This window comes from Rattus norvegicus, chromosome 2 (genome assembly GCF_036323735.1).
Source record: "Rattus norvegicus strain BN/NHsdMcwi chromosome 2, GRCr8, whole genome shotgun sequence".
In the NCBI taxonomy this organism is placed as follows: Eukaryota; Metazoa; Chordata; class Mammalia; order Rodentia; family Muridae; genus Rattus; species Rattus norvegicus.
Genome location: NC_086020.1, coordinates 242,952,903 through 242,980,177, shown reverse-complemented (window position 1 = coordinate 242,980,177; position 27,275 = coordinate 242,952,903). Strand labels below are relative to the sequence as shown.

The window sequence follows — 27,275 nt, the reverse complement described above, 5'->3', positions numbered from 1 at the left end:
TTTTAGTTTAGTTTTTAAGGTTTATCTTTAATTATTGATGTTTCTGTGAGTCTGTATGAATTCAAATAAACCCCCCGGAGATGAAGTGCAAGGCTGCTTCTGTTGCCAGTGCTGCGAGCCACCAGAGGGGAATGCTGGGAACCAAGCTTGGGTCCAAAGAAAGGTTAGTGTATGTTCTTAACTGTCACTCCTCTGAAGTTCTGAGGGATAAGTAAGAGAACTAGCAGCTAATAATTATGGACCCCATATTCTCAACAATATTCCATTATAAAATTTCCTTCTGCCCTTCAAAAAAAAAGCCAATCATTTTATTTTATTTTTGAGCTCATCTGCAGATTTTCAAGGTTTCACAGCATAGTACAATATATGTGGCAAATAAAGTGAATATTTGGGAATATTAATGTTCACTGCTATCATTGGTATAGAAACTGAGTTAAGATACTCATTTTGATTTTAAAAAACAGCAGTAAGGATAAATATCATTTAGGAAAATATTTTAAGGGTAGAGTAAAACTTTCCAAATTCATTAGTTGACTTATAATAATATCTAAAGTAAATTTTTAAAAATATGAAACACTCTAATAGTAAAATTTAATTTTTATTTTCTTTTGTGATCTCCATTGTAGAAAATTAATACAAGTAGGATATGAGATTGCCTATTATTTCAAGCAAACAAAACATATTTGCCTATGTTATGTATGTGTGCACATGCGTATATGTGCTATTCGTTTTAAGGGTATATGAGCAGTGCTCTGTCAGTGTGTTTGCTAGTCCTTCCTTCTTTCCATTTTTAGGAGTCAATGCCATAGCAAGGGGTTACTTCTTAGGTATTTAAATGACAGCTTCCTTAAAAAAATAATGCTCCTTCTCAGTTTTTCTCTGTTAGAACCTGGAGAGGAAAAAAAAAATGATCCAAACACAAAGTTAGTGTCAAGAATCTTGGTTGTGTTTTCTTGCTACTTCTAAGTCAAGTCTGTGGTTCTGTGCAACTTAGGCTAAGTGGTAGCTCAGATTTCTCCTGTCCAGTCCCTGGGAATGCCATTCCATTGTCTTTATGTTTAAAGCATAGCCTCTCGCAACGACTGTGAACTAATGGGGATTCAAAACAAAACCCACATCATTTCGTAGGATTTTTTTTCTCTAAAAGTTCTACAGATTTAGAAACCATAAAAAAATCCTCCAAAACCAATGGAAATCATACTGTTTTATGACTTTAGGGTTTCCCCCCATGTGCTGACAATTGAACAAATAGCATTGCAGCTCCTCCAAGACTCTGCAGAGGAGAGACACTGATGGATTCTCCTTTGCCTTCAACAAAGGTAAAGGCTGGGAAAATATAGAAGCAGTGCCTCCCCAGAAAGCCTGATTCCACAAATGGTGGGATTTGATGAGAATGACAGCAACATCCCAAAGGTTGTGCCTAAGTGTGCCCTGGAACAACGCATGGTCAAAGGACACAGTCCTTAACACCAAGTATGGGATGATCCAAGAATTACAGAGTTTTGCAGACTCCATTCTTTGGAACATGGAAATGGTGCAGAACTGATGCTCATGAGAAAACTGTAAAAACCTCGCTGGACTAAAAAGTCTTTCTGTGGATTAAACATCCAATGTTCCTCAGAATAATCAAGTCCTGAGTCAGGCGAACTGTTACTAGGGCTTTGTCTCTGAAAGCACAGCAGGAATGCAAACAAACACACCTATCACCTAACATCTGAAAATGTAACCATACAGTGAAATAGAATGGAGCCTAGGAATAAATGTGTAAAACAAAAGAATATTAATATTTTTGTTCATGAAATGTGTATTAGCAATTTTAAAATGTTGTATGCTATATTTGAATAGAAGTATTATAATTAAAGGGGATCTATATCCTTCAGATTCTAAGAAACATAATACAAATGACTGAATACTGAGCGAGGAAAACATTGAATTTGTTACAGTTTTCTAGAGCTCTATTTTAGAAGTACTCTGCTATGGCTCTATGGGTTGTAGCCATTAGTGCGATCTTAATAAAATTTTGCAATCGTCAGACAAACTAGGACCATCGAGGATGTCCAAACTTTGAAGCAAAGCATATTGTATGTTCCATTAACACTTGAAAACCTGAACTGAATCACTAAATCTTGTAATCTTTCATTTATTATAATTTTTATCCGGTATTTAAGCTAAAATTAATGTCCTTTGCAAATTACACATATTATTATTTAGCTTTTAATAGGAAGGGTGACCTTTTCCATTTTCCAAAGTAAAATCTGTTACGCGTGCTTTAACAAATGATTTATAAATGCAATTTATTTTTAAATAAAAGTACATTTGTACAGTTACAAATTGCTACCAATCAGAGCTTTTAATTAAAACTTGAAATATGTTGTGTGGTCAGTGATAAAGAAATAAAAATTTTCTGAGTTCAATAAGCCTGTGTGTGCTCAAAGATAGGGATAGAGCCTGTTCTTGTGCCTAGCCCTTGAGTCTCACTTTCACGTCAAGGTTTTTCTCTTCTTTATGTTTAAAAATAGTAAGAGTGCTTCTGCCCACGTGCGAAACTCTATGCTAAATTCTAGCGACTAAAATTTAATTTTTGGAGTTGGAGCAATGGCTCAGTTGTCCAGAGGTTTGCTGCTCTTCCAGAGGACCTGAGATCAGCTTCTAGCACGCACACGGTGTGCCTGGGTCATGGCTGCCCGTGAATCCAGCTCCAGGTGATCCAATCTCACTCCAAGTCTTCCCTGTTACGCGTGCGCACCTGCGCACACATGCGCGCACAACGCAGATCTGCTTCAGAAACCCTGACTGTAGCTTCAAAACATGTGAGTCTTCAGAGATTTCTCTCTGGGTGAGTTGACGCCCTACAGTGAAGTACCGGGGGCTGATCTTGTAGGAACCCGTGTTGTATGTGCGCGCGCGTGCGCGTGTGCGCGTGCGTGTGTGAGCGTTAGGGGGAGTAGCCAGAAGTATTAATGGGACTTTGTACTACAAGTCCCCGCAGGTAGCAGATCAACAGCTGGGGAACAGTTTGATTTCACAGATGCTTCCCTGTGGGTAGAAGGCTGTGGTGAAACTCATGGTTGCTTTACAAATAACAAGTCCTTTGCCATCCCAGCTGTGCGTGCTCAAGCTGCACATGATAGTGGAGGGGCCCGGTGCCAAATGCCTCAGAACTAGAGCAGGGGGTGCCCACGTGACACACAGCCCTCGCTGGAAGACCTCCTCAAGCGTCAGATCATTCAGCTGTCAATATTTAAAGCCAAGGTTCTTACTTAACATCACAGCCAACTAGCGGACTACCAGGGAGGAAAACAAAAAGCTTTTATTTCCTCCCTGCTGAAATTCCAGCCTGACCCTCCATAGCCTTGCACCCCGTATTTACTGTGTGTGGCTTCTGAACATTTAAATATTCAAAGATTCTCAGTCATCTGTAGCCTCATCCCTCGGCAATTTGTCAAGGCTTAAAGTCTCAGGGTAGATTTTTCTTCACTGAATGGAGCTCTGTGGAAATGCGGACCATGCCATTTCTGTGAGTCTAACTGGAAATAACCAAGCAGTCAGAAGCTGGTGTGAATGATGGTTCAGATTGGAATTCTGAGTTGTCTGTTATCTCTTCACCCTTCGTCCAGTGACTGTGTACAATAGTGTATGTGTCACTTTATTATGAACAGGAAAATTGACTAATAGGGAAGCCTCCCTGTTATCCTTTATAAAACTGTAATCTAATCCTTAAAGAAAGAAAAAAAGACACGTAGACCATGCTCAAGCTAAGATATCTCATGGCTACTTATCATTAAAAAACCGTGGATGGTATTTCCTGGAAGAATCAAAAACGGCAGAGTTGGGAAGCTGGATAGTTTAAGTCAGAGACTTATAAAACGAAAATCTTCTGCAAAAACAACACCAAGTGGAAAAGGCTGGAAACCCTGACATGTTTGTGTTCATTTTGATAAACAGCATTAGAATGTGACAAATTGGGCAGGAGGAGAAGGTTTTTAAAGGTCAGGAATGATTTAAAGACCACATTCTATTATTTCTTGAAATTGAGTTTTTAGAGGTTCTCTTGAAACAGATATTTCAGCTTTACGTACACGGCCACTGGTGTGCTCATTAGTGGGTGCTGTTACACAGATGTATTGCAGGAGACAGGCCTATCCTTTAAGGCCCACGAGTTTTACTTTAGATTAGCTTGTACACGTTTAAAAGTGTATACATTTAAGGACTTGGAGGTGACGAGATGAAAATGAATAGCTTTGGCTGTTCGGGCTTGTAGTTGAAGGTAGAAATGAGGAAACTCTGCTAACGCCAAGAATGAAGGACTGCGCTTAAGGGTGTAGTGGGGCTTCAATGACACCACTGAGAGCTACTTTCTACAAACCTATAATATATCAGTATGTATTTATTATACAGAGATTTCAATTCCATAGTAACACAGTTTTAGTCAAGTATATCATGTATGTTGGCCATATACGTTCCCTTCATCCTCCCTTTGAACCCTCCTCCTTCTCTCCTATGTAAGTAGAACATGGGTAACTTGTGGGTCTGAAAAACACAGATAAAATAATCTTTATGTCAGCATACATATTGATACAGGGTCTTACGACATAGCTCTGGCTGGCTTACAACATTCTGTATAGACTTGACTAGACACCTAGTCATACATATGTATTCTATGTACTGGGATTGATAAAGGCATGTAAAAATCACATCAACAAAAATCTTTTTGAAATAGTTATTCATGACTACTTGTATCTAAGAACTAATGGTCTCATATTATTTTAATATGCAAGCAGATTCCAAGTCAAACATTATCTATCTATCTATCTATCTATCTATCTACCTATTTAATCTAGCTTTCTATCATCTGTCTATTATCTATCAATTAATCTATATATCTATCATATTTATCTAGCTATACATCTATCTATGCACTTATCTATGTATCTATCATCTATCTATCATCTATCAATCATTTATCTACCATCTATTTGGTATCTATATTATTTATTTTCTATTATCTATACTATCATATATTTATGTGTTTGCTTGTCTATCTAAATGTGTCTACCACCGTCTTTTATTTTACAAACCATCCATTTTGTATTCCCCTGATGCTACAGTGGAGAATACTGCTTTCAGAGAGGATAACTTGTCTCTCCGGCAATGAGTCAGTCAGTTGTAGCCAATTCTGTGATGAAATTTGCTAGTTGTTCTTACAAATATAAAAGTAGGACACCGATACAGAGACCTTGCAATTATTCCAGCTCAAACTAAGAGACATGAGCAAAGAGTCCTTTTCAGAAAGCGAGAGACTATGTGACGTGGAAAGGACATGCTTTGGTGACTAATTGGGAAAGGGAGTGGAATTAAAGCGGGAGATGACTATGACATCACAAGTCACTGCCTCTCATAATTACAATGCAGGGGGCAGGTTTATTTAAAGCTACCTATTTGAGATTAATTTAGACTTACAGAATTGTTACAAAAAGGCAAAGAAAGCTTATATAACTCATCTACCTGGCTTACTCTAAGAACGTTTTATATTACCAGAGTAGAATTAGCAGAAAAAAGAGATTCATGCCACTGCAGTATTAACATAACTATATGTTTTTCCTCACATTTTCACAAGCAATAAACAATTAGAGTCTACACTTCGAGATTCTTCCTGCCCATTTTTCATTTTTGTTTGCATGATAAAACAATACTGAACTCTAGACGTGATTGTCAAACTGATGAATTTGTCATTGATTGGATCTTATGAAGAAGCACTCTAAATTTTAAACTCTGAAATCATAAAGTGATGGGACAACAACCTACTTTCTTTACCCGTGACTTGATGAAGCGCAATATAGAATGCGTAGGTAACAATGGCCATCACGGTAACTTACACAAACCCAAGGCCATCTTTCCTTTTGAAAGTTTAAGTCTGAAATATTAATTTCAGACTTGTCTTTCCACAAAAAATGGAACAAAGTGAGAACATGTATACATCCCCACTACAAATTTCAGAAGATTGACCTCAAGACACTACCCGGTAAGCAAGGGGAGAGGAACGAGTTAATTTCGATACTGACATTGTATTTGGTTTAAGAGGGATGGTCAGGGAGCTGTTTTCTATTGTCTTTCTAATGGGACTAAGTGTATATTCTTTTTCTTGTAGGCCAGAGGTAGGTAGTTAATGAAGTCTAGTGGCCAGATAGACCTCTTCTCTCCGTGCAAGCACAATGGGGTAGTATAAGCATACATCCACCAGCATCCATATTCCTTTCTATCCTTTGAGTAAGATATATCCACAATCAACCTATCAACTCATCTGAATCAGGGTGTGCACCTGTGTGTATCTTACTCTTCCCAATCACTGAGCTCACTGAACCTTGACTGGAGGTGGAAGGTCCACATTTACCAGGTACTTATAAGGCTAAATGGAGAGGTGTGAAGTGAAGCCAGCTACACACTTGTTTCTGGGCAGAGCCCTCAGGCTCCTCAGCATGGGTTGCAGCTTTGGTTGGTGTTTGAGCATCCATTCCAGGATGTGGAGATCTGTTGCAGGCATGTCTAATTAACCTTCTGCTTCTTATATCTCCCATTTATTCAGGACAAGTAGGGAGCTGACCTTCTAGTTACCATAGACCTACAGCAGTGGAGTGATGTGGGTGTGAGCCCTATTTCTTGTCTCTTATTTGCCCCTTTTCATGACCACATTAATTGTGTCCATGTTTCACTGAGCACAAGGGAGGAGTAGACCCTGCATCTATAATGAGAAGCAGTAGTGCCGTGTTGTCAAGTAGCCCTTTTACTTTACATGGGATGAGAGAAGCAGGTCCAGGGGCATCATGGCTGTCAGTCATTTCTCCTCAGTGAGTTAGCATAAGTGAGGGACACCGTGTTGGGGGAGAGCATCTTCATAGCCCAGTGAGGCTGTAAACTTAAAGGCTATAGAGGATTATTTTATATAATGCTCAGATATTATCTCATACGTCCAGAACCCAAAGAAAATGACTTAAATTATTAAATTGGAGTGGCCAGAGATGAGTCAGTGGTTAAAGAACACTGGTTGCTTCTCTATAGGACAAAGATTCAATTCAGGACACCCAAATAGTGGCTCATAATTATCTGTAACTCAGTTTCAGGGGATCTGACATTCTCTTCTGGATTCCGTAGGAACCAGAGTTAAAGGTGGTGAACAGGAACACAAGCAGTCCACTCATAAATATAAATAAATATAAAATATATGCAAGTAAGTCTTAAAAAAACAGTTACAAAAGTTACTGGAGGACGTACAAGCATCGGCTGCTGATCAGAATGATTTAGATCCATGTTATCTCTCAGAGTTTAAACTGAACCTAACACATTTATGCTTCCACATTTGAAGTGACTTTTGGGACAAGGTCAAAATATTAAGGAGAAGAAGTTATAGAAAATAATCAAATGGAAATTACAGAACCAAAGCTTTGAACGACAGAAAGACGTCACCGAATGATGAATTAGCCAGCACAAGAGCTCATGGGGCAAGAGACAGAGCCACCGTCTGAGAGCAGAGCACCCATCTACTGAACCCAGAAACAAATGAAAAAAGACTGAAAACAATATTCCTGACATTGATGGAGTTAGCATCTGTATCACTACAATCTCCAAGAAGAGTGAACTGAAAGGATTTGAAGTAGATTTGCATCTAAGGTGACTGAAATTTCCCAAATCAGTTAAAGGCACAAACCTACAGTTTCAAAAATCTGAACAATAGCTTATGAGTGTGTGTGTGTGTGTGTGTGTGTGTGTGTGTGTGTGTGAGAGAGAGAGAGAGAGAGAGAGAGAGAGAGAGAGAGAGAGAAAGAGAGAGAGAGAGAGAGAGAATTGAAGCAAAGAATAACATACTAATCATTGGACACCAATTTGAATGGTAGCACTTTTCTCCTGGGACCAGTGGGAAATGAACAACAATTTTCTAAGTACTGAAATAAACAAACTATGAATTTCAAATTTTATATTCTGCAAAGCTATATTTAGAAATAAAAATAAAAATCTGAATGAAAACTTATTGCTAATGAATTTGTCCATAAAGAATGGCTACAGCAAGCTTTTTTAGAAAGAACAAACGAATACAACTGGGAAAGCCTGAAAGGAAGACATTAGTGGATTAAAAACAAGGAAAGTAAAATGTTGTCTTCTGTATCACAAGCTTCCTTGATCATAGTGAATGGTTGACATACGAACTGAGATGCTATTTACTGTGGCATTCAACTTATGGACTAGCGGAAAACCAAAACCAAACCAAACAAACAAAAAAATCGATAGTTTTTCAGTAGCTAAAAGGAGCTAGAAACAGGAAGATTTCTGTACTCTAGTGCAACACTAAAACTGTAAGCTATGAACGTCCTACCCGAAGACTACATATGGACAGACCCATGGCTCCAGCTACATATTTAGCAGAGGATGGCCTTGTTGGGCACCAATGGAAGGAGAAACCCTTGGTCCTGCCAAGATTGGACCCCCAGTGTAAGAATGTTGGGGGGTGAGTGGGAAGGAGGGGTGGATGGGGAGGGGAACACCCTTATAGAAGAAGGGGAGGAGAATGGGATGAGGGCTTATGTATAGGAAACCGGGAAAGGGAATAACATTTGAAATGTAAATAAAAATCCAATAAAAGAAAAAGAAGAAACAAATACAAAATGATGAAAGAAAGGCATGTGCGACTGTGGAAAGTCAGTAAAGATGTTGGTTTGTGAAGGAGCTATTCTTTATCTTCATGAACTGTGACTTTGATGTTCCGTTATCCTGCAATGTGTAAAATCTTTGAGGTTTCCCTGATAAAGTGTGCATCAATTATGTCTGTGCTAAGTTTTACAAACAAAGGTGAATTTTTAGTTAGTTAAAAAATAATGTCTAGGGAGATGTCCCAGTGAATAAGAATGCTTTCTATAGAACATGAAAATTTGAATCTGAATTCCTATGACCTAGGTAAAAATAGTAGAAAGAGGAAGTGGGTGCCTACACACCCAACATTGAAGTGGAGCATGGGTACAGGCAGATGCTGGGAGTGAACGCCGATCAGTCAACAAATGATGAGCTTCTAGTCCAGAGATAGACCTTTCTCAAGGTAATATCAAGGAAGGAGAATAATAAAGACACCCAACATCTTGCTCTTGTATTCAGGGGCACAACATGGATCAATATGCTTACATGCATGCAACACACATGACCACATACACACATATGTAAAATATAAGAAACAGCATAATTAAAATTACAATCACAGTGAAGTACCTCTTTGTGTCTCTCAACCTCTTGAACATGAAAATGACTGGTGGTACCTGATGCTGGCAATGGTTTGAGGTAACTGGAACTGTCAGTCAACTGGTGACATGCTTGATTATGAACCACTCTGGGAAGCATTTGTGCATATCCCAAAGCCATTTACTTGTACACTTGACGTGGGGTACTGTCATTTCACAGTAGATGCTTGTTCAACCCGAGGCCAAAATGGCATCCCTGTGATGGTTTGGACGTGAGTTTTGGCTGAGGCTTTATTTGTACCATCCCCAAACTAGTAAAACCCAGGTGTCTTTCAACAGGTAAATGTGCAAAAACGGATTATGAGGTATTCATTCAACAGACCATCCCTCAGCAATAAAAAGAAATGAATTATTGAAAAATGCAATGACATGGATGGGGCTTAGAAAGATTAAAATGAATGAATGAATCCTGAGATGATATTCCATTTATGCCATGCTTTGGAAAGTACAGACTTAATTGCAGTGAAGTTGTTTGAAGATGGGTATGACTCTAATAAGGGGAATATCAGGGAGGGTCCATTAGAACTTTTGGTGGGGTGATGGTGATATGTGAGTGTGTGTGAGTGTGTGTATCTCTCTCTCTCTCTCTCTCTCTCTGCGTGTGTGTGTTTATCTCTCTCTATATATATGCATACATATACATATATAATATACATGTATATGTATATATATATCAATGATATAGTAAAGTTTAAACATCAGTATATTTAATTTAATAATCACTTATATTTCAGTAAAGTCAGTTAAATTAAAACTAACATTCACGTTCCTTTATGGGTCAAAGATGAAGGAGAAGAAATAACAAACATGTTACATTGCCATCACCCCACTGATTAGTGAATTAAATTATTGAGTCTCTGCACAGCACAATGGGCTGCCAACTTTTGAAAAGTTTCAGGGTAGACTCCCAAGTTGGGAAGCAGAACTTCTATCCTCCCAGCTCGCCATGGGATTCTGACTCCAGGCTCAGCACGGCATACCTATCAGATTAAAACAGCAATTAGTTTTGTGTTGCTCCCATTTGCCATGGTAGGGCAGATAAAAATCTAAAAACATGCTTATGAGATCAGAAATATTCTTCAAAGGCAATCAAATGGATTCAGTCCAAGAGCAACACATTAGCTGCACACATCAGTTAGCGGTGTCTAGAACTGCACACACAAGGCCTCCAGAATCTCAGACTGGCCCGAATGGAGCGTGCACAGGGTGGGGCGAAGCCCGTAGATCCACACTCTATCTGAGAAGCTCCCGACTACTGTTGCAGGAGTTAGGGCCCCCAAATAGGCTGTCATGACCCAGTAGCTGATCCTGAACTCACGCATGTAGTAGAGCACTCAATGAACGCAGTCAGGGTTGAAGACGTGCAAATGAACGCCTGGTGTTGGAAGGGAAATGTGGTAGAGGAATAGGGAAGAAATTGGAAGGAAGGAAATGGGTGAGTAGATTTGTTCTAAATGTATTCTATTAATGCATGTATATATATATATTAAACAAAATATAAACAACAAAGTCAAATAACTTGTGCCCAAAATGTATCAACATGGCTGAAAACATAAACAATTATTAAAAATTCAGGATCATTATGACTTCACAAATGTGAATGGAGAAAACTTTATATACTACCTTACTTTTGTGTCATAAATGACACATTTTATTTTATTTAAATAGGATATATATATATACATACATACATATATATATGTACTGTTTCCTGCAACCTTTCAGCCTAAGAAAGAAGGAAGATGAAATAACTGAATCTCATGAAGAGATGGATATTCCTAAGATGACTACGTTTTTGGAATTCATATTCCTGACACATCTTGATCTTGCCATCTTTCCATGTAGATTCTAGGTATAAATAGACATTTTAGTCTTTATTATACAAAATGAATATACTGACTATGTTATAAATGAATAAATATATGGGCATTTATTAATATATGTGAACTTTCTTAATTTGAACACATTTAATGTACATTTGAAGCTACTCACACTTATATAGAAAGTGAATCATAGATTAAATAGCAAATTTTGTCTCTATGTTTATGGAGCCATCGAAAAGTTGTAGTTTAAACTAAAAAATTCAGATGTGTCCCATTTACGTTTCAAATATTTGACTTTATAAATCATAAAAATGTAGGTGACTATGTTAAAAACATTGTTCCTATTCTTTCTTCTCCTTTCCATCTATCCATGCCCCTCCTCCTGCCATTGACTCTTTGAACTCAGTCATGTGATTTCTGAGAGGAGGATTATGTTTGGTGTCTCCTTCAGGCCAGCACTTACTTCTGGGGAGAGTCCTTTGAGTCCCCTTAATGCAGAAAAACATCTCACAGTTCAGGTTGGAATATTGCCTTTTATAGTTGTAAAGCAGCAGGAAATACCTCAAGTCATTCTGAAGCCTTTGAAGCTTTTATCTCAAAACCAACAATTTAAAGTCTTAAAACAATGTCTTTGGGGAGCTGAGTGCTTTTGGCAGTTCCCGCAAGCACCTTCAGAGCATGACGTAGGTTTTATTACAAATGTTTCATTATGAAACCAAAACAAAACTGCAGTTCTCAGTCAGTTCCTATGAAGTCTAGCCTCTCTCAAGCTTATCCTGGAAAAGGAATGACATTTTGAACAACTGAACTGGAAAAAAAAAAACACCTAGATGGCCATGGAAAAAGTGGAGTTTTCCCAGCCCACTTGTACTTTGGAATGGTTTCCATTGTGTCTGATTTTCTCTTCGTAAGTATTAATAAACAAGGAAAACACAGAAATGAAGATTCGGGGTTTAGTTATAGGCATGATGAAATCATCATTCCTGGAAAATGGACTAATGTGTAAGAAAGAACAAGAGAAACTCTCCTAGAGGATTAAACAGACAGCCCTTAAAAGTAATTATTCCAGCAGGGGTGACGGCTGAGTGGCTAAGAGTGCTTGCTGTGCATACATGAAGACCTGATAGACCTGATTTCCCATCTCCAGCACTCCTTTAAAAACTACTGTGTGCTAGACCTTCAACTCTGTCTAGCCGAGAGAGAGAGAGAGAGAGAGAGAGAGAGAGAGAGAGAGAGAGAGAGAGCGCACCTGGCGTTATCTGACTAAAAACCCAGTAACTCAGTCTCAGATTCAGTGAGACATCCTGTCTCAAGGTCAGAAAGTGATAGAGCATGATTCTCAAAGCCTTCCTCTGGAGTAGGTTCCTGCACATGAACACAAAAACCCACTCACAGTAATAGATTGCTATCTCTAATTCCAAGAGTAACAATCTCTCTAGCCCCATCATAGCTCCTTAAATAGAAACATGATCTAGAGGTCTAGACATCAGAAGTGCTAACTAAAAACTCAAAATTATGGATAGACAGTTAGGATTCTCTTACTGGAAACACTGGAGTTTGGCAGAATTTTACAATCAAATGGGGCTATAAAAAGTATATGTTCTCTAAAGTCAAATATTAAGATATGCATATGAGGAGTGCTTACAGTGGTCCTATTTTCTCAGTCTATACTCGGTCTGTTACTAACATATTGTATCAACAATTATATAAATTATACCAGCCATCAGTAATATTTCAATATGTTCATATTGCTCAGAACTGGACTAGATTGTTACTGTATTTTAATATCTCCTTTGTGAAAAACAGTTTTCTATGTCCCTTCTCAAAAGGAGCACGGAGCAGAAACCTAGGTATGGATAAGATGGGAGGTTCTATCCTATTCCTCCCCTGCTGTCAGGACATCTGCTACAGGCATTTCTTCAAGTTCATTCTTAAGCTGACATTGCTTAGCTAGAAGTTAGGCAAAGAGAGCTTAGACCTGGAATGAGTATACCATGGTCCTATGGTTCTCAGCTTCCTCACGGGCTTACAGTGCTCAGTTCTCTTGACCCACGATTCTGTACACCACTATCCTGTTCTTCTTGTTGATAATGAAAGCCAGGCTGATATGGAGAAGTGGAGATCTGATATTTACTCATGAAGGAGAGAGGCTTGGGGGGTGGAATACATATGAGTGCTCATACAATCTGTTGTTCGTCATGTGTTGCATTTTTCATATTTAATTTAGACAGCAATCTCTCAAGGTTATCTCAGCTGCAGCTAATAAATCAGTGTCTTGACAAAGATAAAAGAGTTAACCAGGTGGTATTTCCACAGTGGCAAGATACTAGATTGTTACACAGAGCCATAGTCTTTCTGGTGGTACACACACTTCTTGGCCTCTTCCATTTTTAATTTCTGTACTATTACTACCTAAAGCTTGATTCTTAATCTCTTTACATAATACCACTACTCTAAGAGAATTCTCATGTTACGTTTGGACAGGTTTTATCATATTTCAAATGTACATGTGCTCAATAAATACAGTCAAGTTATAGCATTTTCAAATGCTGCTCATCAATTTGTAACCATTTCTCTATAACATAGACCTAAGACAGAACCAGCTAAAATACTGTCTCCTATTCTAGCCACACCTTTGAAACCTTCCCAAGGGTCCGGTCACCCAAATCTTTACTATGTTGGCTGATTCAGGGGTCAGGTTTATTTTTCTTCATTTCCCCAAGAATATTGTCTCCATTAATTATACAGTATTCTGAAACATTTCATTTCTGGGATAATTTGTGTTTCCTACTTTACAACGTATATGAAACATCCAGTTCCTTGCTTAGTATTTTGTTCTTGGTAGATTAACTCTTGAATAATGGATACATGCTATAATGTAGGCTACCTTTAATTCCACTCTATTTCCTTCTCAGCCTTTTTCCCCATTACATATAAACAACCGTCACAGGAATGAATTTCAAAAGGCTCTGAACTACATTTTAGAAAGTTGTTGTGGGAACTAAAGGTGGTCTTCGTGCCCACTTCGGGAAGATGCTAATTCTCGATAACTGAGTAGCACTTTGAAATGTAGAGAATGTGTAGGAACATTGGTTGCATTTTCTTCAGTTGACTTCCAGACCAAGGTTAAAGCAGCGAGCTAGGGGTCTGCAGCATTGAAGTGCTGGCAAACGACCGAGAAGGGTCATCAGGTCCAACCATGCCGCCTTTAGCAATAAAGATCTGTGTTAAGTGGAGGAAAGTCAATTTTGGAAAAAAAATCCATATGATTTTTTTCAGACCTTGAAAAGGAGTCTGCCATGATTTAAAAAGAAAAACCAATGGTTTAGTGGGTAGGCTATTAATTTCTTTCCCTGTGGAGTTCTATGTTTAAGTGGTTAATGTTGTGTCAGCTGCACATGAGGAAATCATTGAGGATAGACCGACTAAAGGATGAATTCAACGTCTTAAATTTAGAAGTTTGCCAAGGAGAACATAAGAGAAGAATGCGAACTCTAAACCCAAGACGTATTAATAAGCCTAGCAGCCCTCACTGGAAGGGAGTGGGCAGAGAGACGGCTGCGAGCAGGAAGTGGTTAAATGTGATTTGTTTAGGGGAAGAGAGAGGAGCTGGAGAGGAGAGGGCAAGGAAGAGGAGATCTTTTTAATGGAAAGCTTGAAAACTGTGTTCCTAGGACATAGACATGGATCCACAAAAAGCAACTGAGAGGACATTTCAGCAGAGAAGCAGAGGAGATTGAGAAGAGAGAGCCTGGAATCCCACGCATGCTCCGTTGTGTGGAGCAAGTGTTAGACAAACAGTTACAAAATGGAATACAGTGCCACAGTCAGGACTTGAGCTCCTTAGTAAATTTACGCAGTGTGCTCCAGTCCAGGGATATGGGATCGGCCTTTAGTGTCTCCTCTGATGAGTGGAGAAGTACCCTTCTATGGGGAACTAACTTTAAAAATGACCTATGTAACCCTTCTAGGACTGAGCCCATGGATGGTCTTAACTACCTAATCGACCTATTCTATGAATTATTTACAGGCTTTGTGAGATGGGACCATTTGTAGAATTCCAACCAAAAAGCGAATTTTCCTTCATAAGCCATTACATGCTTCATGCTGGTCAGGTTGAAGAGTGCTTAAAACACTCCTGCAAAGTCTAAGGACACATACACAGAATCCCGGAACCTGGGAGCCTGAGCCAGGCCTATCAGTTTAAAGTCATCCAAGACTACATAACGGATTATATTAAAAAACAAACTAGGGGTTGGGGATTTAGCTCAGTGGTAGAGCGCTTGCCTATCGAGGCCCTGGGTTCGGTCCTCAGCTCCAGGGAAAAAAGAAGAAAGAAAAAAACAAACTATAACTCAAACACCCCCCCCCCCGCCCCAAACACCACCAACAATACCAAAACCTCAGAAAATAAAATGAAACATTTTCATTGGCGTTTGTATCTAACAAAGTAGATTTACATGTGTTTTTAAAAAGACATTTTTTGAGATAAAATAACACTAGAGTTCTGCTATTAATACATTATATACAGAATATACCAGAAATACCAACATTAAGGAGATATTAAATGTATGTTTTTGTAATACAGTGACCTAATACGTTCCTATTACAGGCCCGTCTATTGTTTAAACAGCTGAGCTGGAGGCTTTAAGACCTTTAAAAGTTAATGGTGAAATTCCAGTGAGGTTTTTCAGGTCCATGTGCATTTTAATGGGTGTTTTAATTATGGTATTTTATACTTGTTCCTGTGTGTGCAGAATTATATGTTATAGTTGTGCCTCTACGTTACATTACTATAAATTCTTCTGCTTAACTTTCTGTGATTGAAATAGCATCGTATTTCACATTTGCTCTCTTTCAGAAGGTCTGTAATGTTTTCAATTGTGCAACATACAGTATTTTCACAGGTTCAGCTCTCAAATAAAACCTGAACCCGAATGCTGTGAAGAAAGCCACTTGCCAGTGCTTTTCAAACTAAATGGCCACATCCATTCTCCTCCTTATGGGGACTTGCTCTGTTCTTGCACACTCTGGCTTAAAGGACAAACGGGAAAATCTGCACTACGATGTGGTAGAGTGTCTCAAGAAATATTTATTTGAAATCTACTATATTTAGGTTGATTTCTAATATTTGTTGACTTTAATAAAAGCTATTTGGGATTAGTTTTCTTTTTGATATTGTATTTTAGAGGTATTTAGGTTTTATACCTCTTTATACCACTGAGGGTAGGTAGGGAGTCTGAAAGCAATTTCTTGTTTCATTCCTTTCTTCCCTGATTTCCAGCCTCTTACTCACTTTCTTTTTTCCTTCCCCTCCTGCTTCTATTCCTTTATTTATTTTTCAATATTAGCCAAAAAAACAGTTAATAAAAATCATTCTGCATTCTCTAGACCCACATACCTGCAGGTTAAATCTGATTACCATGCAAATCCTTCTCTGAGTCAGTTTTCAGAAATTATGAACCTTTTTCAGAATTATGACCTTTAAAAAAAAGTCAGGGTGGGTCTATAAATTCCTACCACGGTGTCACTATCAAAGACATTTGTCGAGTAATGATTTGAAACAGCCGTGTGGCTTGCCATGTGTGAGCAAAGTACTGAGAAAAACTTTCAAATAATTTATGTGTAAGTAAATGTTACACACCATCTCTCTTAGCTTATCTATGCTCCGATTACATAGAATAAAAAGGATGTATGAGATATGAAATCTATCATTTGAATTCCACCTGATATAATGGCTTAAACAAGTCTCTATCCAAGGTGAAAATGCCCTGAGGACAGACAGACACAGAGGAGGGGCACCTCATCAGGTACAGAAAGGTGAAATGTCTCATGCTTTGTAACCTGATTTCTAATCCCCAAAACAGTGAAGATTTTTAAAATGTTCCTCAAATGTTTTAGAAGAGTGTAGTTTAGAAATTCAGGTTTAGATCTAAATGTGACCAGAACCATAGCTGCATTCAAATTTATTTTCTCTAAGAGGGGAAAAAAAAAAACCGGAAAATCTCAGGTAAGGTTCTTAATATGGAAAAGAAGGAGAAGAGTGAGGTTAAGTGTTCAGAGAGCCCCTAGATCTGGGCTCTGGATCTCGAGAAATTGTGTGTCCTGTGTGCCATATCCAAGGAGAGTCAGGAGGTGCAGGCAGGGAGACCCAGGAGACGCTGAGTCTTATCAGCTGCAGAGGCTGTGTGTCTCGCTCTTCTGGTTCCTTCCTCAGGAAGCTGTGATGTCTTCAGGAGGGTCTGGATGAGTCATGAGCATGGACTCACTGAGCCTTAGAGTCTGGAAGGGAAGAACCTGTCATAGAATTTGAATGCTAAGTGACACCCAAGATGGTTTTGTCCAGTAACCTCAGCTGATTTGGATTCACAGGTAATGAGGTTGTGGTTGATTTGATTTATGGCTGGACCATTCGGTGTCAGCAATAACAAACTGTGTCCCTGACCCTGCGGGGATGGGTGTTTTGATTACAGGAGCCACTTAGGAACAAATGGACATGCGGATGAACAAAGCAAACTGGAATAGAGGAAGCTCCCTGATTCCTGAAAATGCAACTCAAGCATGTTACACTTCTTTCATCTCTGCTCCACTCCTCTTTTCTCCCCGGACGCCTGTGTTCAGTCCTAAAGATTGAACAAGATCTAGATTATGTTGGGCATAGGTAAGCACTCTTCCACAGAACTCCATCCTCAGATCTTGAGTCTTTTTCCTTCCCTCCGTCCATGTATGTATGTATGTATGTCTGTATGTATCCATCTATGTATCTATGTATCTGTCTGTCTATCTATCTATCTATCTATCTATCTATCTATCTATCTATCTATCTATCCATCCATCTATCTAATCTATTATATCTATCTCTTATATCTATTACCTATCATCTATCACCATCATTTATCAAATCTATTATCTATCTCTTATCTATCCATCTATCATCTACCAATCAATCTATCTATCACCATCATCATCTATCTAATCTATCTATTATATCTATCCCCTATCTATCTATCTATCTATCTATCTATCTATCTATCATCTATCCATCATCTATCCATCTATCAATCATCTATCACTATCATCATCTATCATCTTTCTATTTATCTATCATCTATCTATCTATCTATCTATCTATCTATCTATCCACCATCTATCCTTATATATATATTTTGATAAGTCTTTGTTTCCTCTCATATTTTCATATTTCATATGTATACCACCACCATAAACAATTTCTTTCTTTGGGACAATAGCCTGTCCTGACATGGGAGACTTTCTCCTACCCCAGCCTTTGCTTCTGGGCTGCTGGGATCACAAGCATGTAATGTCACATCTGCATTTATGGAGGATTCTTATAAAATTAAACCAATTCTTTATTATGAAAGAAGTGTCTACAGTTTCACAGTTATCATTAAAAATCACATTGTTCCTCATACTTTTTATATAATTTGTGCTTTAATTTAAAGGAAATTAAATATTTAAAGTAGCAAAATATTGTCTGTCTTTCAAAACTACAAATGAACCAATGGATGCTCCTTGAAGGTTGTTAATGCTGGTAAAATACCATCGTTGAAAGACACAAAGTTTGTTCTATCTTCATAGGGACAAAGTATGGTCTATCTTCAGAGACCACATGCTGTGTAAATAATATCTCTGTTCTTCTTAGAGCTTGCCCCTTTCTGAAATCATCTTTCTCATATCTTTCAGTAACTATAGTTTTCACACACGAGTGATGACATTTAATCTACCCACATTTGATTCTGTAGTGATTGTCCTTCACTGTGATTATGGAAGAAACAAGATACAATCAGCACATACCAGAACCAAGAGGAAGGAAAACACATGCTGAAAATGTGGCTAACAAGACAGAAGGGAGAGCCGAGGAAAGAGTGGAATAGAAACAACTCAGGGCCCTCATGACTTCTATTGGTTGGTGAATGCAGAGCTACACAAGGCAAACTTTGAAAGCTTACGAAGTCAAAAAAAAAATCATTCACACACATTTTCTTTCTTTTCTCCAAATTTTGACTTTATTTCTTCAGCTTGAAAACTTGAACAATTTATCTAACTCATTGAAGTAAAAATAAGAATACTGGTTTAATTTAGAAAGTGTTCACCGAATGTCTACTTTTAGCTTCAGACAGCTGCAATTATTACAAACCACTTTGCAGTATTTGCTTCCGTTGTGATGTACATTATCGTGACATGGAAATGGAATGTATGCTCAGAATAAGTGAAACAATCACTCTCCTGTAAATAACAATAAAACCCCAAGAAGCAAGAACGCGGAGAACAATTTTCTCCCTACTTTCACAGGGACAGGACTGTCATATTTCTGTTTTGAAAACAGCATGCAAACGGAGGCAAAATGTCTTAAGAATAAATGGAAAAAATATACAAGAATTTTTAGAAAGACCTTCCCCACCCCCCAATTTTGTCTTTTGACCCACAGTGTCAGCCGGGTTTCAGGAGCAGGATAGCTCGATGCAGTCAATGGCATGAACACCACGCCTACGGCATACTGACATCACCTATGGTAACACTTCTTCAGACTCTATTGATTTTTTCAATGTGTTGCATGAACAGACAGGTTACTTCACCTAGCAGAGGTCAAACTACTGAAAATGAAAATCTCATTTAACAAATAAATCATATAATGCCTTCTGCCTCCTGCTGTGGCCCAATGTGTAACAGTGACATTAGCTGTAAATGATAGCCAGTTAATATTGTTGAAGACATCAGAACACATCAAAATCAATCTAGACTTGTGCAGGTAATGGTCAGTCCCTGCTTGGAGAAACAGCTCTTAAGGAGGAGAAGTTTTCAATTCTAATTGCTCCCTGTGGACTTCTAAGTTTTGCCAGATTTGAAGTGGAGACTTTTAAGATTTAAAGAGTGGAGCAAAAGGGTAAGAGGCTGGAATGAAAGTCAGAAGTGAGGCAGCTGTGACTGTTACTATTTATGCTGTTATCCTAGCTCAGCCTCTCCACCCATGAGTCAGAGCTCTCAACAGACAATGAAGTTCTGGGATGCCTTTTGTCCTTTCTTATCTTTTGCACAGCAGAGTTTTTACCATGTTCCTCTTCAGATTTTCTCTGTCAGCTTGAAGAGTTACTAGTGCAGGAGGCCCTTTTAAGTGACTGCTGGGGGTGGAGACCAGTCATAATTCAGATGGCTTGGTTCCCGCTGGGTCAGCATGCACTCTTTCCTCTCTAACAAACAAATGACAAAGGTGGATTGGAAGGATCAAGATCAAGCCCAGACACCTGAAAGGTTTGGTTTCCTTTTCTCTTATAAAATAGGAAGTTCTGCCTCCCCACCGCTTCCTTTGAAAAACGCAGAACTTGTTCCTGATGTGCTGGGAATGGGAGAGAGGGTGGGGTGTGGAATGCTCATCCTCTGACCCAGGGCAATAGTCCACCTAAGGTACAATGTGCCCACACCAGTTTAAATGTTTTGATTCCTTTTCCACTGCTTACAAATGAAATGTCTTTGGTGCTTTGTCTTAAATGAGTCGCACAGTTCCAAATACAAGTATAATAAAAATGTCTTGGGGTTGGGGATTTAGCTCAGTGGTAGAGCGCCTACCTAGGAAGCACAAGGCCCCGGGTTCGGTCCCCAGCTCCGAAAAAAAAGAACCAAAAAAAAAATGTCTCCTGAGAGGCCATCCTAAAGGTGGATGCTCACAGCCAACCATTGGGCTGAGAACAAGGTTCCCAATGGAGGAGTGAGAGAAAGAACTGAAGGAGCTGAAGGGATTTGCAGCCCTATAGGAAGAACAACAATACCAACCAACCAGATCCCCCAGAGCTCCCAGTAACTAAACCACCAACCAAAGAGTACACATGGAGGGACCCATGGCTCCAGCTGCATGTGTAGCAGAGGATGGCATTGTCTGGCATCAATGGGAGGAGAGGCCCTTGGTCCTGTGAAGGCTTGATGCTCCAGTATAGGGGAATGCCAGGGCGGGGAGGTAGGAGGGATTGGATGGGTAGATAGGGGAGCACCCTCATAGAAGCAGGGGAGGGAGGATGGAATAGGGGCTTTCCAGAGGGGAATCCAGGAAAGGGGATAACATTTGAAACATAAATAAAGAAAATATGCAGCAAAAAGAGAAAAAGGGAAGAAAAGAAGAGGAACGGAGTTGCATTCTGTTAAGACAATGTCTCCCTGAGCATGGGTTTAGTTTCATCATGCTATTTGCATGAGAATCTTGGTCCTGCTTCAGCCAGCAATTAGGGTCAAGCAAGCATCTTACATGCTATTTTTTTTTCTTTTTCGGAGCTGGGGACCGAACCCAGGGCCTTGCGCTTGCTAGGCAAGCGCTCTACCGCTGAGCTAAATCCCCAACCCCTTACATGCTATTTTTAAAAGCTTAAAATTAAAAGCTTATGGATTTACGAGGGCTGAATTTTAAAACTCCTTTGAATTAAATTATAAGTATCTAAGTTGGCTCTGCTTATTCAGTAACAATTATGTTTCTAGGTTTTACTAACATTGTTGTATTTTTGAATCTCTTGTCTGATCTGGTTTAAGACACCTTAGCAGTGTGTGAAGCATCTTGTCATTTCCCTCAGTTATGTTTGCTACATAATTTATGGGCATAAAAACTCTCTGCAGTTTTTCTGCGCTGTTATTGTAAATGACTACCACTTACCAGAGAATGTGCGGAGTATTGACAGATTGATTGATTGAAGAGAGTTCAAGGACATTTGTGTTTAAGAGCTAATGAATTCCTTAAGCCTACCAAGTCTAAGCCGCCTTCTTTCCCTCTCAAAGTAAATGAACACACGAACTATTACTTGCTGACAACTAGTGACTTGAAGTTACTGATTAAAGAATGTAAGTGCTTGTTTAGGGGGATACAGCAGCAGATCACTGATATCATTGCCTGGGAATAACCTTTATAATCTTTCTCTTTATTCTTCTTAAAAACTAACAGAGGGTGGCTAAGAAGTATCACTCAGAAATTAATACCACTCCCACACAGCAAAAATTCCAACACATTTACTCTTCATGCCTAGACCAATTCATTCCCAGAAGACATGGGTTATTAAATGAAAACCACAGTATAATGTTTAGGAGTTACTTGTCAGCGAGGTCCCAGAGGTCTTCAAAACATCACAAACAATTGCCGTTGTCCTAGGTTACATCCCATGACTGCATGACAAGTCCCCTGTTGCTGAGGACACCACACACTTGGGCTGACTAAGGAACCTCCCCCCGGCTGGGTGGTGGTGTCCGAAGTGCTACCAGGTCCCATGCAGTCTGCTGGGAGAGTAAACCACCCTGCACTAATGCAGTATAAACCCTTACATGCGGCAATACCTTCCTGCCAGGCAAGATGTGTCCTTTTGTACAACAGTGGCATGCCTGCTGTGACCTAACTGCTTTCTGACTGGACCGGAGGTGTGATCTACAGGAGAGGATTTTTATGCCTAATGCTATAATACTTGTCGAAAATTCATGGCTGTGGGAGGTGTCACAGGACCTAGGGTAGAACCTGCTACGGTTACTTTACAAAATGGTCATGCTTACAAATTGTCTCTAAATGCCTATGTCTATACCCATTGATGTGGGCCGCCTCTCACCCTTATTCAGAAAAGTATCTTTCTGACATCGGCTTTTGTCAATGGAATGATACATGAACAGGACTCTATATTAATGTCCACCACCACCACAGTTCATGGGACATTGCACAAAGACTGTGTTTTTTCATGGATTTGTCCACAGGGAGTTGAGCACCCACAAGCCTTCTCTAAGGCATTCATCTAGATTTCTGTGTGCAGTGAAGATATCTACAAAGGATATTTATCATATAGTCTAGTCACTTGGCTTCTCAGTTTCCAGTAGTGTTCTATCCTGTATTACAACCATGTGGCTCCTTCTGCCTGTGGCTACTATGAAAGTATTCACTTCTTACGTCACCAATTTCTTTCCTAATGTGTTTTAAGCACTTGCATCGTTCATATGTAACAAAAGGCATCAGGGTAGGGTGATGCTTGAGATGAAGACATCATTTTCATAGACTCAGAAACAGGATTAATCAATCAAATAGAGGATTAATTTTCATGCCTCGTGACAGTCTCTTCTAGATGTTTGGCTCAGAGTGCCAGGTTTCACAGATGTTCCCAGGATGGTTTAAAATTAATAGTTTGTATTAAGTTTTCTACTATGAATATGAAAACTCAAGGCTTTGGAAACTAATCACACCCTTTAAGAAGTTTTTAAATTCTCAAAAACCTAATAACAGGGGAGCGGTAAACCATACTTGTTGTGGTGCTCAGTATCTCAGGAGGGATTGGTGGGAATAAGATGTATGTAGATGTTAGAGACCTTGACAGAATCGGATTTGCTTTAGCTTTGGAAATGTTCTCCACAGTGAACAAGAGATAGCTGTTTTGGTAGAGAAAGTGGCTTCAAAATCTCCCATGACTTAAACATTAGCCTTTTTTCTGTGGATAAAGATGTTGATGACATTCGAGTGCAGCTTTCCAAGGAGCAACATGGAAACCATGGTGACTGCAACTGCCACTGGATGACATGCAAGTCTGACCATAGGAACTTCTTGCGTGGCTGAGTCAGGATCTTTGCTTAAGCTACGCTGCCACCCAATCTAAAGGACAATGTGGAGTGTGATTGATTCAGATAACGAACTGAAAAGGGCCACTGCGGTGAGCTACATCTCAGGAAGCCGAAAGAACGGACCTCATCTTAGTGGATCACTGTAAAAAGAAGCCAAAAACAATACCAAACAGAAGTGTTAGTCAGCCAGTGTAGTAGTGAAGGGTGGAACAAGGAAACTGCAGTGCAAACAGTGACATTCGAAAGTCCACCCAATTGGAGAAATTCCTTTCTACTCAAATTAGAACGGGTGTTTCTTCTAGATCTGCAGCCTCTCTTTTTGTAAGCTGAGAGATTGAAACAATTCTTATTGGGTGCAATCTTGGAATACCAGTGCATACATAACACATTGATCACACTTTAAATGTTCTTGATCAGAAGACGTCATTCTCATACCAGCAAATGTATAATCAGACTATAAGAGATGTTTTTCTTACTAGATTGAAAACATTTTACATTTGGAAAATATATATATATTTCCAAAATACAAATTTGGGTTTAGGAGAGGGAAAGGGGGCCTTGAAATTCCCATCAAAATGTTACATGCGAGAAAAAGTCTTTCTTTTCCTGTTTAATTTTTTCCAGGATTGGAGTTATGAGTACAGTGCACACACATCTTGCTTCTTTTTGTCAACCACAATAAGCACATGCTTAAATGTTATCTCGCTATCAGGAATTTCTTCTAGACTCAAGAAAGCAACCCTTTTTCCCCCAAACGTGCATTCATAAGGAAACAATGGAAAAATATGAAAGCCCTTCAGTTATTAAGTCACATCCAAGAGTTCCCTGGATTCTATTTTCAAGTAATAAGAAGCCCCAATGGCTGCAGAGAGAGCATCCAGGTTAAATATAGCTGTCACTCTACGGAGTGCACCTGAAGAATGGACACAGGGTGCTTAATGGTGACCTCCTGCCCTCAGCTAATCATGTGAGCTTGAGAGAAACTTCATATCCAGGATGCCTTCTCTGGGGAAATCAGCTCTGGACAGACCAGCCAGGCCAGACCTCTTTGTGGATGCATTGCCACAGGGATCTCCCCATGGTGACCCCTATTTCATAAAGTTGAGAGATGTCCCCATGTTGTCCAGTCTAGAGTTAAAAGAAGAGAAATTAGTAGTGAATACCTCTTCTCCTAGGGGAAAATGCATGAGTGGTTTCTTCCATGGAATCTTGGCAATCAGTATTTTAAATGAGATACACCGTGTCTTCTGTGTGTGTATATGCATGTGTGTATGTGTATGTGTGTGTGTGTGTGTGTGTGTGTGTGTGTACAGTCATGTGCACATGTCTGACTCTTGTATGCATAGATTTTATATTACATATACATTGAATAACACAAAACTATTTGGAAAAAATATATGTATTTAACACAGGCAGACATTCTAAACAACACAATGCAAGTATTTGTGTTGAAAGTAAATTGAATTGCTCTTCATAAATAAACTATAGATACTTCTGTCTTAGTTAGGGTCTTATTGCTCTGAACAGACACCATGACTAATGTAAGTTTTATAAAGGGCAACATATAATTGGGGCTGGCTTACAGGTTCAGAGGTTCAGTCCATTATCATCAAGGCAGGAACATGGCAGCATCCAGGCAGGCATGGTGCAGGAGGAGCTGAGTTCTACATCTTCATCGGAAGGAAGCCAGGAACAGACTGAGCATCCTCAGGCAGCTAGGAGGAGGGTCTCCAAGCCCACCCCACAGTGACACACTTCCTCCAACAAGGCCACACCTTCTAATAGGGCCACTCCCTGGGCCAAGCATACACAAACCATCACATATTTCAAGCTACCATACAAAAGCAAAGAAGATGTGTTCGAGAAACGAGTAAATAGCTCATCATTTGGTATAAAGAAGAGCATTCTTGGTCTTGATATCCAGAGGGTCCTGAAATATCTCTTCCACAGAACTTAAGGGACAACAACTATATTCATGCTCATAGTTGCTATACACAACAATTTCTAAAACTGTATCATGGGTTTGGGCTTTAGAAGTCCCAAGATTCTGTATCTGAGATGGAGAGTCAAGCCAGTTTATTAAGACACCAAATATACATAGTACCCTAGATATGCTGACTGGCCCAGCTTTATGCAACACTGTGAAATATATTTTGTCTCTATTAGCGACAAAAATAGCTCTAAGGAGACACAGCAGTGTTTAGTATCTGTCCCAGTGTCAGCGTGCATGTGTGGATCTTGATACATAATTATAATCATTTTATTGCTCCATTTCACATTATCAAAGAGTTCTTTGATTTTTCTCTTTGACAATGAAAATATGTGGGAAGCATTTTTTTCTCTTTCCTTAGAAAGAATATACCCAGAAATTCTTAGAAAGTTCTCAGTATTACATCGCTACATAGCTGGAACTTTGGGAAAAAAATTTTTTTAACTTGTATGCTTTCTCATAATTTTGGTAAATGTAGATTTGGCAGATAGTCTGAGTATAACGGTAAAATATTTGTGGGTATCATTTCGTTCAGCACATATTGACTTGGCTCATTATTCATATATCTTTAGAAAAAATATATTTACTAAATGAATGGGCTTTGGTTGACGTGGAGGATTATTAGAAAATATACTGAAAACTAAGGGGCATCTTGCTTGCAGTCCTAGGGATACAGGAGATGCAGGAGAGGAGGCCAGTAACCTCTTGTGGATACATCATCGCCTCTTCACTGTAGAGAGAGTGAACAGATTTTGTTTGATTTTGGGCTATGCTTTTGAAAGAAAGTGGAGAAAACAAATTGGAAAGGAGACCAGATACACATGCTTTAGGAGAACTCTAATGAGAGGAATTGGCTCATATGAACAGATACAGAGGAGTCTTTCTGTCATCAGAAGCCCATGACTAACATCATTTCAAGTCTCCCTGCTGGGATGCAGGCCTAAATAAATGTCTAATGTTATAGTTCCCAATCTTATCAAAAGGTAAAAGCTATAACTAGCTACAGCCCCAAAACCAAAAAAGAAATGACATTGCTATTTTCTTTTCTTTCAAAATATTTTTGGAAATATCCAATTGACATAAATATTATTTAAAATTTTTTATTGTAAATCCCCTTTGTCCCTTTGTTTTGTCACATTAGGGTTTGCTTGCTTTTGTTTTATCTTACATTATTTTTATTGCTTTTAGATGCCTATTCATTTTTTTAAAAAGAGAAGAAAAAAGAGTGAGAATTTGGCTGAGGAGGGAGGAGGGTAGATCTGTTAGGAGTTGGGGCATGGGAAACCATAAACAGAATATATTATGTAGAAAAATCTATTTTTAATAAAAGCAAAAAAATATTTTAGGTACCCAGGTTTCCTGTTGGATATACAATTCTAAGATAGCTTTTGTCTTAGTGTGGCCTTCTTTTCACTTTCATGCTAAGATATCAGTTTATGTTTCTTCCATTAGCCATTTTCAGAAATTCATTTAGAGTCTGTTCCTGTCTGAAGCTTCCTGATGATGCTTGCATTTGATTTTAGGTGTCTCCTTTATTTGTTGAAAGACTAGTTTCAAACCATAAATGATCACATTCTGAAACTGGAGAAAAGACTTGGGGAA

The 27,275-nt window shown here is 39.0% G+C and overlaps 1 long non-coding RNA gene across 1 annotated transcript; it reads right to left on the bottom strand.

Annotated features, from left to right (window-relative positions):
- Positions 1–4,367: 4,367 nt before the first annotated feature.
- Positions 4,368–5,339, bottom strand: LOC134486008 (uncharacterized). The gene is made up of 2 exons (XR_010064535.1): positions 5,237–5,339; positions 4,368–4,530 (listed from the first exon to the last, which is right to left on the bottom strand). It is a non-coding gene; the product is annotated as an uncharacterized LOC134486008 (long non-coding RNA).
- Between the last annotated feature and the right edge of the window lie 21,936 nt (positions 5,340–27,275).